Source organism: Sinocyclocheilus anshuiensis, unplaced genomic scaffold, assembly GCF_001515605.1.
Source record: "Sinocyclocheilus anshuiensis isolate Anshui unplaced genomic scaffold, SAMN03320099.WGS_v1.1 scaffold1155, whole genome shotgun sequence".
Taxonomy (NCBI): Eukaryota; Metazoa; Chordata; class Actinopteri; order Cypriniformes; family Cyprinidae; genus Sinocyclocheilus; species Sinocyclocheilus anshuiensis.
The window spans coordinates 620,204-637,047 of NW_015542398.1; the positions used below are offsets into that span (position 1 = coordinate 620,204).

General features: G+C 37.3%; 1 long non-coding RNA gene across 1 annotated transcript in view; it reads right to left on the reverse strand.

Annotated features, from left to right (window-relative positions):
• The window catches only part of LOC107692909 (uncharacterized), a 20,732-nt gene extending 6,314 nt beyond the window's left edge, over positions 1 to 14,418 (reverse strand). Inside the window, exons 1-2 of the long non-coding RNA XR_001634690.1 lie at positions 14,318 to 14,418; positions 4,002 to 4,174 (exon numbers count right to left, since the gene is read on the reverse strand). This is a non-coding gene — a long non-coding RNA (uncharacterized LOC107692909). The remainder of the gene's footprint in view (positions 1 to 4,001; positions 4,175 to 14,317) is intronic.
• Positions 14,419 to 16,844: the final 2,426 nt, after the last annotated feature.

Sequence of the window (16,844 nt, forward strand, 5' to 3'; positions counted from 1 at the left end):
CCCCCCAAAACTATCTTAACGATCAGGCCAGTGCTGCTTCCTCGAGAAAGTTTTTCATTCTCACGTGTTTTAAGTCTTGTCAGTTTAAACATTAAAGTAATTTTAAGCCATTTAAGCCCAAGACATCTCAGTGCGGTACGCACGCGCTTTGATAAAGCGTTTCTTCTCAAATGGCAGGTGAATACCAATGGCTGTCTTGACAAGTATCCTTGTAAGCACAGTCGGTTGTTTTAAGTGAACGTAAACAGTAAAGAAAATATCAGATGTACATCAGTATAACGGATCCGTGCATTTCTTATATAAATGTTAATCAAAAAGAGCAAAAGAAAAATCATTCGCTGCTTTAATAGCTTTAATGGATATTTGCGTTATGTTGATGTTAATAAAGTAATTCGGAGTGAATACAGTAATGGGGGGGTTGGGGGGCGCGAGTGAAATTAGACAAACTTGGGGGGGGCGCATGTCCTAAAAGGTTGAAAACCCCTGCATTAGTGTGTGTGTCTGTCTACAAGTGGCATTTAGAGTGCTGTCAGGCTTTGAATGAGTTCGGCTCTGCTATCAACCCGAAGGCTTTCTACGGGTCACCTGCTACAGACCTGAACTCAGAGACCGTCTGAGACTGTGACCCCCAGCCCCATAGCCCGCACATACCCAATCGCTTATTTACACGCACACAGCTGTTTTCTACACTGCAGACAAAAGGATGTTTGTCAGACATGCCTATGCACAATGTTTCCTATTGTAAAAATCAGTGGCTGGACAACCCACAACCCATTCAATCTCTGGCAAATCACCACTCAGACTCTCAGTTTCCTGTTAATCACCACAGAGTTCATTCAAAACCCTCACACGGCAACACAAAGAGACAAGAGAGAAGAGAGAAGCGAGAGGCAGACTACTGACTAGTACATTTCCAAACTACTAACTAAACTACAAGGACTAATGTAAAGGCTTATTTGTAAGTCACTGGATAAAAACATCTGCTCTCTTAAAGGTAGGGTAGGCGATTTCGGAAAGGCTAGCAATAGCAAGCTAGTTCTAAAAGCATAAGATCCCACCCTTCCTGCAAATCAGTCTCCAAAGCCACGCCTCCTCCAAAACACATGAATACGCACAGGCAGACCAGAGGCTAACCAGTGACACGATGAGAGATGGCGTTGGTGGAGGGTTGAATGCAACGCTGTCAGATTTTCTCATGTCTTATTCACAGGTGAGAAAATACTACAGTAAAAAGCACATATTACAATAATAACGCCGTCCAATCTCACTTGGTCTGCAATAGTGTAATGGAATGCGCTGATGACATATCATGTCTGCGCGAACAGGGTGCACAGAGGTATGCAAATACATTCATTGACAGGCAAGTAGGACAGCCTATCGTAGTCCTCCTCAGGCCGAGGAATAAAATTGGACGAACATTTTATGGTCCTACGCCTTTCACAGATGATTAAAATACATATAAATACATTTAGACCACTTAACTTAGTGATTGCTATCGGGATGTGAAGAGACTTTTAACCACCATAACAAAGAATGTTTTCGAACCAAATCGGCTACCCTGCTTTTAATTAATGTAACTATGCAAAGAGTTGATTGTGACGAGTGGGGTGGGGTCTCGCTCCGCTCCGCTCCCACTGCTCTTGGCCCCGCCCCACTCGTCACATTGATCTCCACAATCAATCAAACATCCTCACCTTAAAGCAACTGTATTTAAGGTTTTTATGTTGAAACATCAGTGCTAATGATACACTGACTTCTAATAAGGTTTTTTCTCAAGCTACCCTCAAACTTCTGTTTTGGAAGTATAAAATGTTGGTGAGGAGGTATGAAATTCCACGAAAAGAGCAGAATGCTTTACGGAAACGACGAATGCACGTGTACAGCTATCCACTGTAATAATGTATATTTATGACAGTAAAATTGACTCTGTAGGGGGCTCCAAAGTTGCAAAAAGAAAAAAGAAAAAAAAAACACATACAGTAGCTTTAAAGTCAGACAGCAATCAAACAGTGCCACTGCTGGTAGCCACCAGAACTACATAATTCTACATGAAAAAAAAATTATAATATTTTTTTTTTCTACTTAATGGGTTCATAAAAATCAGTGTAATCGTCTAATAATATTTAAAGAAATATTCCATATTATAGTACATGTAAGTGATTGGAAAGCTTCAAATAGTGTAATATGGACCTTTTTTCTCTTTCTATGCCCAAAACTGAGAAATGATAGCAGAATTGAAATCACATACACAACACAACCAAAAGTCTGGGGCTCAGTAAGATTTTTTTTTTTAAAGACGTCTCACCAAGGATGCATTTGTTTGACCAAAAATACAGTAAAAACAGTAATATTGTGGAATACTATTGCAATTTACAGCTTTTAAATTGCAATAATTTTTCTATTTTAAAAGTTTTCTATATTAATAAACTCCAGGCTTCACTGTCACGATCCTTCTGAAATCATTCTAATATGCTGATTTTCTGCTCAAGAAACATTTCTTATTATTATGAATGTCAAAAGCAGTCGTTCTGCTTAATAATTTTGTGGCAACCATGATTAATTTTTTTCCAGTATTCTTTGATGAATAGAAAGTTCAAAAGAACAACATTTATTTAAAAGAAAACTTTTTAACATTATAAATGTCTTTCCTGTCACATATGATCAATTTAATGCATCCTTAAGCCTGTGTTATATTTTTTTGCATGAGAAATCCGGACGCGTACACGGACAGCGCAGACGCGGACTACTTGTATTTATACTACCGAAAGCATACGCTGAGGTCCGCTCCACGGACGTGTTCCATACATGCGTAGTAGATTGGCTTGAACAGTAAACAAACATGTGTAGAAACAATTGCCCACAGTTATTGCACATCTGGCTGTCTTTATATTGTTTTATCGACGGATTGTACAGGCTTGAGTAGCAACGGGCTTCTTCACACAGTCTGCGCATGCGCAGTTGGTGCTTTTGTAGCCTACACAAAAAATTGGAGGCACGTGGATGTCCGTGCAGAGAACTCCGCGCACACTCTCCAATGACGATTTTTACTTCACGCATACCATAGCGGACCCAAGCGGACTCGCGCACGCGGAAAGTATAACACAGGCTTTACTCAATAAAAGTAGGCTATTAACTTCTTTTACAAAAAATTACAAAAATTATAGCTCTCCTTGAATAAAACCACCAATGAAAAAAAAATCATCAACCAATGACAACCACAAACCAGTTAAGCAACCCCACTATAAAACTAACTACCAATCTGAAAGCACTAATTAAACAGCCCCATGTTAAAACATCGATCAATCAAACAGCCCAAACATAAAACCGTTATCCTGAAGATACATCAAAACACTGCCCCTTCCTTTCACCCTGAACGCCCCATTTTCTAAAGCCTGTAGGAGTGGCGGGATTCCAGAGTACAGTGAGACTGTTTATGCCATGGATCACAGCAGACAGACATAAAGCTTTCACCCTGCCTCCCTCACAGAGCGGCAACTACATTAAAAGGACATAAATCTGTGGGAATGGACTTGCAAGAATGTGTATGAGCGTATTAAAGAAAATAAACCTGATGTCAGTCAGAGAAACCAATGCCCTGCAGGTGTGATGTCTCCGTGTGTGTTGAGAGAACAGATTCTACCTTGCTTTTTTGGTCAAGAAAAGGTTTTCATCATTCCCTCTTCTCTCATTTTTGATTCACGGCTTATTTGAGGCTGTTCCACTGACGTAACTTATACATGGAAAGTCGTTATATAGTCATTTTTAAATATAGTTACGGCCAGGGTTTGCATGAGGATGTATGGAGCCCTTATATGCAACATAGCTTCATTTTTCTTGGAACACACAAACTCCAATAAAATCCCTTATATGATGGGCCTGGAGCCAAAACCCAAACAATCATTTATGTAAAATATATCTACAGCGTGTCAGCTTTTGGAAAGCTCATAATTTTTCTGTTTTTCTTATTAAACACTGTAGTATCTTATCCTCACAGCTCTTACTTGGAGGTCCAATTAGGACAAGATGTGCGTGTGTTGGAGTTCTTGAAGGCCGACAGTTTATTTCTGTTCCTGCGTCGCGACACGTTTTTGCCAACTCAGTGAAACCCCTGCAGAGAGGGAGAGCGCGAACCCACAGTCATAACTTCAACAGTTTCTACTGTCCTGCACAGCCTCTGAAAAACACACACACACACACAAAATCACACTATTACATGATCATGCTCGAACTTCTTGGCCCCCGAGCAGCTGAAACACAGTAAAGGAAAATCACATGGCATCCCCGCCAGACAATATGGTCATAAAAGAGATAGTGCACAGCTATGGTTGGCCTAAACAAAAGGACGGGGACAGACCGTCGGGCACCAGAGCCACATCCACAAAAGATGAAGCCCTGGATTACAGAGCACTGCAGAAAACCATATGACCGATACAAGACAGCCTGGCCTGAAAGAACCTCGTAAAACATGCACTCATAATTAGGGCTGTGCAATATAAAAAAAATGCATCTTCATATTTTTAAATCTTATGATATTCAATATATATCTCTGTATAATTATGAATTTGTTGTTTGTGATTTTTTTAACCCTATAAGCCAATAACTTTTAAGCAGAAGAAAACACAGCTGTTAAATAAATGGAAAAAAAAGATAATATTTTTTATTTATATCAGTGTTATTACCTATATATTAGTGTAATATTACCTATATAATATAATTTTATTTACTCATATTTTTATAATATTTTAATATTTTCAGTTTTCTTTTATTTGAAGTATTGTACTTTTATTTTACATTTTAGTAATTTTGTTATGCCTTTGTCATTTTTTTATTTCAGTTTTAGCTTTAGTATATTAGTATTTAAACATATTTTATTTAAACAAGTTTATCATCTGATATTTTTATTTTATTGTATTTAAATTATTATTTCAGTAGTTTGAACAATAACAGCATTGAATTATATGCACCAATATAATGTAAATAAGTGAACAGCAATATTTACTTGCATGGAGTTTTACAAAAACATTTAAATAAATGAAAAACATCTGGTGGGACCATCATGAAAATCTTTGATTCACAGATTCATTGAACTGATTCGCAGAGATGAATCAAACTTTAAACCAGAGAAATTAAGATGTAGAATTTTATGTAATCAGCAAAAACATTGTGAACATAGCCATAATTATCTTTTCTCTGTAAATACAATGCATATTTTTCTCCTTATGGGACACTTAAAAGAAATTTAAAGATACCATATCTATGGTATATATGCACCATAAGTCTCTCTGTAAAACATGAATATTCAATAAACAACCTCATGTCAGGACATGTCTCACACAGCCTCAGGTGAACTTGCAAAAAGGCAGCAGAAGGTGGAAGCAGGGCTGTCGCAAAAATTCACAAAGCCTATGACAAATGGCAACCTCACACACTGGCCAAACAATCACATGTCTTGCTGACAGGAAGTGCAGAACTGCAGTGATGTATGTGGCAACACAAAGAGCTTTCATCTTCCTTACAAAAGAAGGAAACATGGCGTGTGATTTACAAGCCAACACCACTACACGAGGATTCATCAAATCACAGCAGAGACCCTTGAGTGTAACGGGGCCCATTTAAGTTTAACACTACAATCTTTATTTCCTCTGCTTCTGTTCTTTTCCCTCTTCACCTATTTTCTCTCTTCTCAACGCCTCTGCAGGAAGTGCACACTGGAGTTTATTTCTGAATAGGACAAAAGGAATGCATGCCATTTCCTGTTCATGCCGTCTCCATATGGACATATGAAGAAATGCACATGTCTAGTAGAAGGGTTTTCCATGAGGCTGCCATTACACGCTCCAAAATTATCTCCTCAGACTTTAAACATCAAACAATAAGGGCTTTTTTCTAATCTGGCAAACACTGAGAATCGGATCGGGAATCCAATATAAGAGTCCAAATAAAAATTTATGCATTTTTTGGCCTTTTCAGAGATGGGAAAATGCAGACTATAACAGTATTCATGAACAATGGTACACAAATGAATTGTATTCTTTCAGCAAGCTTTCAAAAACATTTGAGAGCCAAGCACTGTAGTTCAAAAGTAATGCTACCAATATTCTTTGACTACTGTCAATAGTCCTGTCCCAAATGGCACCTGGTCCTTCTCAAAGTCCACACTTTGGTGATGTCGGTTAGTAGTCGACATGGCTACATGGTGGCAAAGGGGGCGCTCATGAGCTGTTCTGAACCATAAAATGACAAACAGGACATGCTACACAACATGTACACTATATAGACCGCAAGTATGCATCAAGTGCACCATTTGGGTTTTCACCAATGAAAACATCGGTATTCTGACTCCCAGAAATTGCAAACACCAGCTGATCAAATTGAACCATTTTGAGAAACATTTTTAAAATGCCGCCAGAAGGGCTATTCACAGCAAGAACGATAACTACATTAGCATCTACACCAACAGACGATAACGTTCTGTTTATTCTAAACACATGCTACAGCTTTGTCATCTGTCACTTTAAATGCTTAATTTAAATGCTTAAATTATTCTGCTTGACTGTAAATTATTTTATCGTTCATTATCTGGAAAAAATTCTGAAAGTGATTCCAACAATATATTTCCTGTCGTTATGTAGTTAGCGTTATAGACATCACTTCAGGTCTGAACGGCCCTTTAGGCTGAGACTAATTTAAAAAAAAAAAACTTAAAAAATAAATAATTAAAGTCATGTTAAGAAAGTCAAATCATTAAATGTAACCTACCACATTTTTGCATCCTTTCAAAACTACAGAGAAATCTGAGTATGGGCATGCTCCACTGTAAGAGCCCCAAAATTTGAGTCATTATGTAGTTTTTTGTGCTAAAAACAGCATCTGCTTTGGCGTCTGCTGAAACAAGACAAATTGGTGGCTTCTACTGAAGACAAATTGAGAAGTCTATAAAAAGAGCATGTTTTAATGAGGAAAAATAAGAAATAAAAAGAAAATTCACTGTATGCCAAAACCTTTGTTTGAATTGAGACTCAGCCCTGGCAGGTTTTATGTGATCATGTGACATCAAGACTTGAGTGCTAACACTCTCTCTCTCTCTCTCTCTCTCTCTCTCTATATATATATATATATATATATACAATATACATGATACAATACAAGTGAAATGTCATTCCCATCAAGGGTTTGCATTGAAACAATCTGGTTCTCTTTATGTGGAAAGATTGTAAGATATGTTTTTCTCTTTACTACATTTGGGGAACATTTTACCAAAAGTAAAAAAAAAAACAAAAAAACAAACCACACCACAATCATTAATATTAAAAAAAAACTAATGTAACTAAATATTCATTACCGTCATTTCGTCTCCAAGCAGATTAACTGAACAAAACAGCCTCTTTTTCTTTTTCCTTGGCATAACTCTCTAACAGTCCTCACTCATTTTTCACACAGAGAGGGGTAACAAGTAAAAAAAGAGATGGCGAGAAAGAAGAGGAAAACAAAATAAGAGAAATGAACGGCTCATTGCTTGTGCATCCTACAGCAGTAGGGTCCCACACTGCGCCTAGTGGGGTTTACAGCATTATGGGTAATGAGAGGGGGGAAAATGAAATGTTCTAATGGTTTAGACTAGCTGGGTGGTTGTCTTTTGGAAGTGAGAAAAAAAAAAAAGAGGAATCGTCGCTTTCTGTTTATGCCATAGACACTCAGTAGAACACAGTGTTCTTTAACTGCATGCGTATGTGGTTGCTCTTCAAAAGGTTACAACTTATTGAGTCTGCAGTTCACAGATTACAGGCAACAAGGTTTCATGCAAACAGACATAAAAAAATAAATCTTGCAGTTTCATTTTTAGCCATTTGGATGTCATTGTTTTTGTAATCTATTGCATTTCTTTGCTGACATTTATGTTTTGTCTTAATTGGGAAACTGATGTGTAAGATGTCTGTGGTTAAATGCTCAGTCATAAACACATGGCACATTCTACAGTCAGCACCTTCAGAAAATGTTCTCAAGACAATGGCTACGTTTACATGCACAATTTTTGGTTCAATCGGACTGAATTCATTCCGATTGATGAATCTGAATGTAGTGTTTACATGCACTCTCAATCGTATTAGAAAAGGAATAAACCACCCCCTTCAATCTGATCGAAATTTCATTCCGATCGAGTTCAATCGGATCGATTAAGGTGTTTACATAAAGGTTTTTCAGTCCGATTGAGCTGTCAATCCGATTACAAATGGATTATTTGGTAGCATGTAAACATAGCCAGTGTTTGCAATGGCCTTTAATCACTTTCCAATGAAAATCATAGGTTAAAATCAATATCACATGTTTCTTCAATTCAGCTCATAGGAGAAATCTGGGTGTATAAATGAAAGTGAAAGTGAAAAAAAAGTGAAAGTGACGTGACATGTGGCCAAGTATGGTGACCCATACTAGGAATTAGTGCTCTGCATTTATCCCATCCTAAGTGCACACACACAGCAGTGAACACACACACACTGTGAACACACACCCGGAGCAGTGGGCAGCCATTTATGCTGCGGCGCCCGGGGAGCAGTTGGGGGTTCGGTGCCTTGCTCAAGGGCACCTCAGTCGTGGTATTGAAGGTGGAGAGAGTGCTGTACATTCACTCCCCCCACCTACAATCCCTGCCGGTACGAGACTCGAACCCGCAACCTTTGGGTTACGAGTCCAACTCTCTAACCATTAGGCCACGACTTCCCCCATGATTTGATACAAATTCACATTGTATCAAAATTGGTCTTTGATTAAACACATTTTTCCCATGGGTTTTGGGGAAAAGAACTATCAAAGATAAATTATGCATAATTAAGTCTTTAAAAACATGCCTTAAAAATTGCACATTATTTCATCACAATTATGATGTAACTGTCAAAGAAGCTGTTCACCAGTCAAATGAATGTCTTTAAGACTGATTGTGGACATTTTTGAGACAATTCAAGATCTTTAGAGCTAATTTGTGAATGCACACTTACAATTACGCCTACATTTTCCCAAACTAAAAGACCTTGCGCAGTATATCTCCAGCCACCATGTGCGAAAGCAGAACGTCACTTGTCAGTAGAAGTGTCACTGAATTTTCAACACTACACTAGAAAAAACCTGGGAATGGTGAAAAGCTGAAATGATGACGTTAACAACTGACAACTTTTAAACTGCCTAGAATAAAAAAAAGCAGTAACTATACACCAAAACTGGAACAGAGTAGATTGGCTCAGTTTTTTTTTTATTAACTTTGATTTGATATTAATTTTCACATTTGGTTTTCTCTCTAAGCATAGTCGAACCAAACCCATCTGTCACAGTCAATCATAGCCTAAGAGACCTGACTTCAGTCATATCTCAACTGACATAATGTGTTGTTATTTTGCCCTTGTAGGGCATGGAAATGCAGTGTTTTTCTATACGGTCTAAAAAATAAAGATTCCAAAAGGAGGGTTTTGCTTTGAATGCCATAGAAGAACCATTTTGGTTCCCCAATGAACTTCTCAGAGAACCAAGTGTGAAGAACATTTTAATCTAAATATTTCTTTTTAACTATAAAGAACCTTTTATGCAAAAAGGTTCAATGGATGTTAAAGGTTCTTCATGGAACCATTGTTCCAACAAAGAACCTTTATTTTTAAGAGTGTACTCAGAATACAAACTAAAACTGATATATTTAATTCTGACTCACAGTCTTAAACACACCCCAGTCCAGCTCTTTCTACAAGTCTTTCAAAGGCAGCAAGTTGGTTTAGGATGTGTTCCACTCAAATTCCATAATGGCTACTTTAATTCAAATTAAAATGACTGTATGTAATTTCTACACCACTAGTGACACTAAAAGGAATTGCAATAATGACGGTTTCCATTCATGGAAAGTCTCCTCCCATCTGCCATTGTTAAAAAAAACAGTAGCAGTTCCACCTTAAACTCGTGCCATTGACTGAGTCAATGTTGTTACTCAAAAAGTCTTTTGAAAGCACACAGAGACACCGAGGTATTTACAGTTTTCAAGGAAATCAACCTACAAACAGCTTACTTATAGTTGTCTCTGAACATTAAGCTGATATAAGATACGGTATTTTAACACCAAAAAAAACATACTTAAAGTATACAATCACACACTATGACTGAGCAGTAGGTAGTGGAAATTGTACATAAAATCCCATATTTTAACTGTACATAAATGTGTCACTGCAGCCGAAACCATGCCGTTTTAGTGCGATTTTTACCAAACAACCACAGTCATGCTCCAGGGAGCCTGAGCTTGTGTTGTAAGTTTTCAGTGAAGAGTAGAAAGATCGTTAGCATAAATCATTTGCTACGTTAAGGGTTGTTGGTGATGTAGATGCAGAAGCGCTGGTAACGCATTGCCCCACACCACCCAAACGCTCCAGATGGGGACAAAGTTTATGCAGATTGGCTCATTAACCTCACTGTGCTGATCTCTCCACGGTAATGACACACGCAGCACGCTGGGGCTTCAATAATCCATCTCAACATCCTCTCCACAGAAAAGATTACAGTGTGGATGCCACATCCCCGGCCCTGGAAATAGCGAAGCCTCTAGATGGAGGCTACATATGTGAGCGCACATGCTCAAGCGCACCCAGAAAAAGCGTTAGAACAAAAAGCAAGAAGGCGTCTTAGCAGCTGGTGTCATATTCCCCCTGAGGTGTTCCTGTTCATTTTAGTTCCTCAGACAGAATGGATGAACATCTCTTTGAAGTGCAGCCCATTCTGGAATATTTTTCCCAAAACACCACAACCACACATTGAGGTATGTTATCTGTATGTGTGTGTGTGTGTGTGTGTGAATGGATTTTGTTGAGACTTGGAATGGGCGTGGCTTCCCTCAAGACACCCCAAGCATTCTACAGATTTTAGAGCTGCCTTGACTTCTGTGTGTGTGAAAATATTGTTGAATGGTGACTTCTTTTCACTGTTCGCGATGAATGCCCACATTTATGCTGCTGAATACCACACACCTCAGCTTGCCTCCTGCAAGGGGTCTTGGATTTCTGAGAAATTTTAAAAGAGCTGCGCTCAAACTATTTTATAACATTGGTAAAAGTAAAATGTTCACACTCCCAAAACATTATCCTCTGGACAGTACAAAACTGTCACTCGTTATTGTAGTGTCCTTTGTTGTGTGCTTTTTTGCTCTATGGAGATACTGTTTTGTGAGACATCTAGCACTATACACAAAAATAGGCTCAAACTAGAATACACTTGTACACATGTTCAAACGTTTGGGGTCGGTGAGATTTTTTTAAATTTATGAAACACTTAATTCTTGAAAGATGCTGAATAAAAGTATTGATTTCTTTCAAAAAACAAACTTTTTAATGATATTGCATGTATTTGAGATGCACTTTTATCTTGTATGTCTTGTGCAAGACAGCATTCTGAACTTCCAAACCTACAATTTCACAAATACGCAGCCAATTTAAAGAAATGTTAAGACTTGTAGGTCAACACAAAGCAGTACGTAGGAGCCACTAAACATAAAAAAACAAAACAAAAATATGCTTCCCTTGTATTTTCACTTGATGTGGAGAGAGCAAAAGGTCATAGCAACAGTGGTATATGGTGGAGCCTGAGAACGGTATAATGCCAGGAAAACTGAACATGTTTAGATCAAACATTGTATTTATGTAAGGTAACTGATGAAATAATGAGAAGACAAGAAATTCAAAGTAGACATCATGGCTGTGCATTACATTAGGGTTAAAAATGAACAAACTCACAAATTCTTAAAAAAAAAAAAAAGTTCTTCTAAAACTAGAATGGTCCCTTATAGTTTCTGAATATATTTTATTGCATTAGACATTGGCATTTGCAACCAAATGAGGTTTCCCTCAAAACGAATTTTCAGAAATATTTTTCGCAATTACTTTTAACATCTCACAACCATAAACTCTAATGTCCAAATATTTTTGTCTTAGATTTAAACAGTATTTATTCTTTACCAATCTAAAACTCAAACAACATCTCTTTGTGAAATGTTTTGCTTGCATAAGTGTGCTTTATAAGCGGTGTTATTTAAAATATATTCATTAAAATAATAGTGCTTGACATTTTGTTTCGTTTTTTTAATTCAATGACATTCATACAATGTCTTAATTAAATGTTTAAATACTTTCTGAGGCCAGTGTATCTTATCCTGGAGATATACCTGACATTAAAAACATCGGATTTGTGTCTCTTATCACACTGTGTGTCCCCTATTCATGAAAGAATAGAAGCCCTTTCTGACTCTGTTTGGGCTTGTTTGCTGTGTGTAAGAGAGAGAGAGAGAGACAGAGACAGAGAGGAGGGGTGTTCAGACGCCCGTTGCTGTTGTTCGTTATGTCTGTGTTCAGGTGTCTCTGAGGGTGGCAGTAGGTGGAGATAAACCCGGGAGACAGACAAAGAAGGTGGAGATTGTGTGTGTGTGTGTGTGTGTGTGGAGGGGGGTTCACTTTCCGGTACAGATATAATCACACAGCCTGTAATATATTTAACAGTCATCTTTCTCGTTCTGTTGCAGCTTTCCGTGACCTTACTTTATCTCTCTGCAGACCGGAATGGCAACAAACAGATTTCATATATTGCAATTAGACACATCTGGATCCTGTCAACAACACCAGATGGATTTGAGGGATCAACTTGATTCAGTTTTTTTCAGCACATCTACTTTTTCTTTACTCGTCTACACAAAACACATCAACTGCTGTAGTTAATAACTAACATTTACTGTAGAGAACAACGAAACTGAAACCCAGATTAAAGGTAATCATGCACATTTAACTTGTCACTAAGCTAAGTTTATCTTCAGCCCACGTACAAGCATCAGTTTACTGATTTAATCTAATGATGCAGCGGTGATGATGAGAGTCTGGGCGCTGAGATGACTCACACCACAGTCTGTGATCAGACCGACAATGGAAAGCAGTCAAACACGAGAAGTGAAATCCAGGTGATCTGGAGCGAGCTTTTCATCTACACATTTAGAAAACTAGAAATTTCATCTCTGAGCAGACGAGGAGGGTTGTAACTCTTTCCAGTTTACATCTATTAGAGCCACAAAAATTGCTCAAAATGGGACAGTGTATACACCTACATTTGTTTCCCATTGTATTTGCGTTTTTAAATCAAAATGGTTTTAATATGCTGCTTACCACTTTAAAAATGAAAATGTTTACAATTAAGAAATTTGACTACCACAATAAATGAATGCACATCATTTAAAATGTCTGTGTTTTTATTTGGAGCCCACTCTTTGGACAACTTTAACAATAGCAATCTTTGTATTTGACATTAAATTACATAGTTAGAGGTAAACTGTGCATTTCTAAACTGATGTTGCAGTTTTGTTAATGTTGCAACTAATTTGTTGCAAACACATTTAGGAATACTATATTAACGTTTGACATGCACAGCACAAAAAACAGTGAGTTAAACATGTTAACAACAATTCCCAGTGTCTCCTTAAAAAGAAATTGGTGTAGAAACAGTTTTCACTCAGAAATTGCCAGTAAATTTCACAATAGATAGCAAAGAAATGGCAAGTAACATCGAATTAAACTTGAGATTTTGAAGTAGAAAGACTGAAATATTTTTTTTGTGTGTGTGAAACATACTCTAATAATCTTTTAATTATTTCCAATTAAAAATCTTTTTTTTTAATAATGTACTTTTTATAATGCACTTTTAATCCTTCTATGAATTGCATGAATTATTAAACCACAAAAGAAATTAAAATTCAAAACATGAATATATTTATCTCCAATTGTATCTTTTTTAATGATGTAGAGAGATTACGTTATTGCAATAAAAGATAAATATTATACTATTATATTATAAAATAAATAGAGGTTTTGGTGTAATAAATAATAATAATAAACATATAAAGAGAACAGGCATTTATAATTACGGAAGGGTCAAGGATAACCACCCATAGTTGTTTGGATGTTACACCCTGAGAGGCAAAAGGTGCTTTTAAAGATCTTTGTATCTGTATATCATGTTTCAACATTAGACAAACAGAAGCTTATTGACTATCGGATATATTTAACTTTTACTAGCCTATATATACATTTCTAATACAGTTAAATTTACTCTGACAAATAAATGCAATACATGAAACATCTAAATACATTGCAATATATTTAAGTCTGGCTGAAATTAATCGATCATCCTGCAGATAGAGCACTTTTATGATTGTGACACAGTTCCTATTTCATGAGCAGCTGCCACCAGCTTTTGCACTGATTTTATGATCTAAATCTGCAACCTTTGCATTGTAAGAGCAAAGTGAAGGCTTACATACCTTCTTTGAAACCTTAAGAAGAAATAAAGGAAGCCAGTCCACGTAAGGAGCATTCGTATCGCTTCAGATATCTCTCCAGATCCTCCAGCTGCTTGGACCTGCGCCGGTCACCGCTGAATCGCTGTAGTTCCACTCGCGCTCTCAATGATTCCACAAATGGGGCGGGGCTTTGTGTCACATGACAGTCTGTAGAACATATGATTGGCCACTGAGTGTTTGTGATTGGTTGAGTGTAAAGCTATTTGACGGTGAGTCCAGCGTGTTACAATTTTGTGAAGGGGGGAATAGTGTGGGTGGGTGGGGTCGTTTAGGAAAAAAGCAAGACCCATATTTTCTGCGAGTCTGTCAGTGTGGAGATTTCCATCTTAAAGATGCTTAAAAACGTATATCATATATGAAAGTGAAGCTATATATTCTATTTATTTTTGTGAGTGCAAAAGACCAGTAACTAATGTAGTTAATCATTCAGGCGTTTTCAAAGAAGAAATAAATGATTTTACAAAAATAAAAGGATTTTACAATATTTAAATTCAAATCTAAATATATTTTTGTCCAAGGATGTTCATATGAAATAAAAAAAAATATATATATACATTTTATTAACATTAGACAGCTAGTGTATGGATCGACATACTGAATGTAGAGCAAGCACATTTTACATTTAGTTTGATCTCTGAATGCTTTGTTTTTTTGCAGTGTGTTTTTTGTGTGCTTACGATAGGAATTTATTACTTGATTCGCTTTTTTTTTTAGCCTGTACACTTCCTGTTTACCCCACTAACCACAAATCTGAATGAATTTGCTTAGGGTGACCATACGTGAAAATTTCCCAGGACGTGTCCTGGCCAGGATTTCTATATTGCCTAAAATATCTAGGTTTTTGGCTTTGTTTGCGTGTGCAGACCGATCGGTGTATGACATCAAAATACCATACAGACGGTTCCTTATGCTTTCAAAATGCTCTCGAGTATTTTGATGTCATACACCGATCGGTCTGCACACGCAAACAAAGCCAAAACCTAGATATTTTAGGCAATATAGAAATCCTGGCCACGTATGGTCACCCTAAATTTGCTTGGCTTAGAGGAGAAAGAGTATTGCTACTGGACACTTTTAAATTGAATCATTTGTCTTCCTTCTGGTCAGAACCCCAGAAGGAAGCATTAAAGCATCCTTAAACAGTTTCATTGAGGTACGTTTTTGACCTTCATCTGGGACAGAGTACATTTTAATTGACAATTGGTTCCCCAAGATCTATAAAACAACAAAGAGGAATGGAAAACATTAAGAGTGCTTCTTCTCTGTGCTGTTTCTGCCGAACCGCAGAGCTCTGTGACACATTTCGGTGAATTCTTTACGAAAGAATACTCAGAATAGGATTCAGTCCTCCTTTTCTGAGCAATGAGAGTCACCATCATGTTATTTCCAACATGTATGACTTTCTTTCTTCCATGGAAAACACAAGGAGGTAAGAAGTCACGTTGAACATATTTATGGCTTGAACTGCCTGGAAATGAGTGTTCATTTTTCAAAATTTCTCCTTTTGTGTTCCATAGAAGAAAGTCATGTGTGTGAGTTTGCCATATAATTCTTCAAATTAGCTACAGTATTTGATTGTTGATCATGGGTTGTATATTAATTTTGGTATGGAAAAAAAGACAGATTCATTCTTAAATTATAGCTCATCTAACATTCTGTCCCCATAGCCTCATAGAGTTATGCATAATACTGCACACATTTCTGTCTATGTTGTCTGTTGAAACCACAATTTATAAGGATGTGGTAGACAGTGTGAAGGAAAATTAATCTCTCTCCTCTTCGCACACACACACACACACACACACACACACACACACATTCATGTGCTCAGTAGCTATTTGCAGGGTTGATAAATTCGCTCCTGCTAAAGGATAATCCGTAATGAAAGAGTTGCAGGTTTGTGCAGTAGAGGCTGGTTTCTGTCGTCTCCATGGTGATTTGACATAGTTGTTCACATGTGGGTAAAAACATTTCACTGGGATGGTATTCAGTGCTGGAATTTATTGCTAAATTTAGGCAGGACATTTTCACAGTTATCTGCCTGACACCGCAGTCTAGAGACCACATCATGAATTGTGTTTGGCAGAGTGTTATGAGAGAAAATCACGCATACCCATGATTACCCTGGATTACCATCAATTCCAAAAGCCATTTCGAAAATCTGTTTTATTGATGGTGAATCATTTTTAGTCTTGTTTCACATCATGTAAATGTGCTAAATATATTCTTACCAGCAGATTTGGTAAATTACTGTTTGATAAATTCTGGTGCTGCTTTGTAAATCAATTTAAATTGGGACGACACGTAATTTTATAACCGTGTTTATGCAAAAACACTGTTTGTGTGTGATCAGAATGATTGTTCCACCTTTTGTCACTGTCATCACGTGTGGAAATCTGATCTGCTACACTTGATTGCCATGGCAACCTACCAAAGCCAGGGATTTAGTAGCCTATCGGTGCCAAACACTAGGAAGAGTGCAGATTTC